Source organism: Nematolebias whitei, chromosome 3 (assembly GCF_014905685.2).
Source record: "Nematolebias whitei isolate Nwh7 chromosome 3, NemWhi1, whole genome shotgun sequence".
Classification (NCBI taxonomy): domain Eukaryota; kingdom Metazoa; phylum Chordata; class Actinopteri; order Cyprinodontiformes; family Rivulidae; genus Nematolebias; species Nematolebias whitei.
In genome coordinates, this window is record NC_056500.1 from 60546213 (window position 1) to 60550657 (window position 4445).

Consider the following 4445-nt stretch of genomic DNA (forward strand, 5'->3'; position numbering starts at 1 on the left):
ATGCTTCGCATATCGGGATAAACCCATCAGCGACAGCCTTAAAGGGCTACGCCTATACTCATAGAATCTGGGGTTACACTACGTAACCAACGTTTGCCTTTGACATCTGTTGAAGTTCTCACATTTTGATGGTGGAAAAGAAAGTGAAACAACTCCTCTCTGAGTATCAGTCTGTTCTGTTCCTGTCTTATTGAATTCATGTGTAGAATTTGTATGTTAACCCATTTACATAAAAAAGACATTACCAAAAATATTAAAATCAATAACAAGCTGCATGTGCTTTATTTTAAACAACCTGTCTGCATGTGCATGCACATATTCCATGTATTTATTTTTGCTACCAAGAGAGCTTTTGTTTATCCAGCTCTGGGTGTGGGAGTGAAACGGCCCTCTTTTTTTAAGGAGAACTTGATGATCTTTCCACGCTGCACTTTCTGTCAAAGTGAGAAGAGAGGAAGACAGAGTGAGCGGACAGACATCCACACTTGTTGTTTAGCGTCTCGATGTAGTGTTGGCTGAGTGGTGTGTGTGTGTGTGTGCACGAGGATATGGTCACAGTCAATGGGACAGGAACAATAGATTCATTGCGTTTGTTTGACCAATAACTTCCTGTGGAAGATAGATGTGTTTTGGCCTGAGCAGCTGTTCTCTCTGACAACAGTTTGCTCCCCTCACATGATTTCCTGTATGGCAAGGGGGAATTATCATTCAGAGCATGTCTGCCTATATGTGTGTGAGTGAGTGTGTGGCCTGGGTGGCCAATTCACAGGATCCAGACAGAAGCCCCCAAACCCAGAAGGGACTACAGATAATGGATATGGCAAGCCCTTTTAACATAAAATCGAGTAGTCTGACTATCTGTAGTTACATTCTAGATATCTTAAAATGAGTTGACAAGGAACAATTACATTTTGACTATCCAGAATGCTAATTTAAGATATCTGTATTTACATTCTGACTATTCAGAGTAACAATTCAAGATATCTTAAAAGGAATTTTGACTAGTCACAATGTAATTCAAGATATCTGAAATGACGTCACCTGATTCGTCATTTGAAGGGTCAAACATCCGTAATTACAATTCAAGATATCTCAAACGTAATTATGACAAGTCAGAATGACATTTTTAGGTATCTTGAATTGAGAAATTTCACGTGGGACCCGTGGCTGCTACTTAGCTGTTCAAATAGCTGCCTGCAGAATTTTGGGTGGCTGCAATGGTGCTAGCTGTTCTGAACAAAACTGTCAGAAAATGCCACAACTTCCGGTGGCTATAGTGTTAGCATTAGACAGTGAGGAAAATGGCTCAGTCTCTGCGCTGTTGTTTTTGTTCAGTTCCTGGTTGTTCTTGTGGGGCAAGAAAACAACCGTATCTGTCCTACCATGCTTTATTACACTCTCGCATCCTGCTTGAGTCACCATAATTAGGCAGTGTCTTACCTGAGAAGATTGGCTGGCTTTTGGTTTTTTGTATGTGAATATGAGGCCCATGTTTGTTTTGCAGTTCTTACGTATTATTCATATTTATTTTTGTTTACTTAATTTTATATTTATATCCCAGGTTGAAGGTGGCAGTCGAGTCTTGTGTAGGTTCCGTTCCACTCGTTTCTCGTGCATCACAGCTTGTGGGTGAATTTCTGCTCTTGTGTTACCTTGAACCATCCTTGTGTCTTTTAGTTGACTGACCACTGGAAAGCCTCAGCCTTGGCTGAATATTTAAGAATCATTATTGCCTCCATTAGAATGGGTTTTTAACTTAGTGTTAATAAAATGTATATTGTATCTTGGAACAGTCCCCTGCTTACTTGTAAACAAACCCAAGTGCGTGTGTATAAATTATGTCCTTGGGTGAAAGTCCTAAGGTTGTGCTGCAGTAAGTTTATAAAATAAAAATAACATCCATACCCAAGCTTGTCACATGTATGTAAATTGTTCTAGTGTTACGTAATTACAGTAGATATTTTAATGTTTTGAATTATTTTAAACATACTTTCATTAAAACACACTTGAGCAGCATACTGTTTTTTTTTTTTTTTTTTTTTTTGTGAGTGTGTATTGATTCAGTTGAATTGCAAGGAAAACAAGTGTAATTTACAATATCTAGTAAAAATAAAAAAACATTTGACTATTTAAGTTAACATTTTAGAACTGTACACTATAAATATATTTTGGATTGTAACCCATATTACTAAAATACATTAAAAATAACCCACACCATAGCAAATGTCACATGATCAATAAACCCTACCAGGATTAGCCATCATGGCTTGGCAGAAAAATTATTTAGACAGCTGACAAAGGGCGTGTTGACGTTTGTTTGCTCCTGCTGTGGCTGCTGGATGAAGACTTGACGTTCTAAGCAGAACTGACCAACGACTGCTTTTCAAAATCCATTGCAACATATAATCATACCCTTGACTCAGTGGTAAGCTTTATATATTTTTCGTTTATAGCAGTATTTGATTTAGTTTAGCTGTTTAAAATATTTTGTTGAGGCACTACTACCGCAGCCGCGGAACTTCATTAGAAAAATGTTTGTTTTCAGATTTGAAACCCTTATACTTAAATTGCACCTGGACAATGTGCACTGGTTAATTTGCCTGAATATGTTCTTTCATTCGGCTATAATGCTTGAATGATTTTGGGTTCTATGTTTGTATATTTGACTTATTTAGTGATTAAATATGCTAACCGGAAGTAGCATTGTTGAATGTAACTGCGCAGTTAAATGACAGAGATTTCCTGTGGAATACTGCATGGAAAACCTCATATGATTACTGAACTGTTTGTTTAGTTAATTAAAGGGTGTATTGTATTAATTTTTACCGGTAAACTGATTTGAATTAATGTTTGAATTTAAATTGATGTTGATTATTGTTCTGGCCATTTACAGGTCAGGTTTTTCTACTTCCAAATGAAAACTGAACTGAACAGATGGCCAGCTGGTAGGATCCCCCCCCCCCCCCCTCCGGATTGAAATTATAGTCCTGGGAGGACACAACTGAACTTTCAAAAAAAAAGGAGAATTACAAGGAACTTGGGAAATAAATATTACGACAAAGAACTCTGAAACAAGTCTTGAACAGACTTTTTGAACTGAAATTGGGGACTGCACATTGAAGTGCTCTGAACATTTATTTTGAATCATTGAATTGCATAACAAATGCTTTGAACAGTTATTCCCTGCATCCTGTTGATAAATTGAGCAATATATATTGTGGGTGTATACTTTTTGTTGTTGTTGTTTGTTCCAAAAAAGTTCAATCTGGTCCTCTGGACATTCGAAAAAACAAAACAAAACAAAGCAAAAAATATATAGAAACGTTTCGTCTCTCATCCGAGAGATTTCCTCAGTCTGAGGTGCTGTATTCAGCTCAATCTCTTAAATAGCACCTTCTCAGAGTGGATCAACCAGTTTGCTGCTGACAACCAAAACCAGCTGCTCACATGGTCAAGAAGCCTAACAATGGATCATTAGCACACTGATGGCTGTTTACTATTCACAGGGGCTTGAGTGATACTAGCAATAACAGCAGTGTAAGAGGGGGGCAGTTGAACACGAAGGCCTCCACCCCTGTTTAATGATGGACGATTTCTTTTCACAAAGATGGCCTCCTTTACTCCTCTCTCAAACCATCGTTCCTCTCTGTCCAGGATGTGAACATCTTCATCCCTGAAAGAGTGACCGCTGGCCTGGAGATGAATGTAGACCGCAGAATCCTGGCCTGATGATGTTGATCTTCTGTGCTGGGCCGTCCTTTTGGCCAGTGGCTGTTTAGTTTCCCCGATGTAAGACTGATCACAGCCCTCCTGACACTGAACAGCATACACAATATTACTCTGTTTGTGCTGGGGGACTGGATCTTTTGGATGAACCAGTCTTTGCCGTAATGTATTTTGGGGTTTAAAAGCCACTGGGACGTTATGTTTAGAAAATAAACGTCTCAGTTTCTCTGATACTCCCTCAACATACGGAATGACCACTGGTCTGGGTCTGGGTTCCTCCTTTTCACCTGATGGCTGACTGGAGTACTGTTTGGGTTTCTTCTCTGCTTTCATGAAGGCCCAGTTCGGATATCTACATTGCTCTAGAGCCTGTCTTGTGTAGGATTTCTCCTTCTGCCTGGCTCCTGAGTTAGTGGGGATGCTGTCTGCTCTGTGATACAGGGTCCTGATGACTCCTAACTTGTGCTCCAAAGGGTGATGGGAGTCATACTGCAAATACTGGTCTGTGAGGGTGGGTTTGCGGTACACCTCGGTTTGCAAATGTCCTCTATCAGAGACTGAGACCTCACAGTCCAAGAAAGCCAACCTGCCATTTTTTACATCTTCTCATATGAACTTGATGTATTTATCCACAGAGTTGATGTGGTCAGTAAAATGTTGGACTTCCTGAGTTTTAATTTTAACCCAGGTGTCGTCAACATACCTGAACCAATGACTTG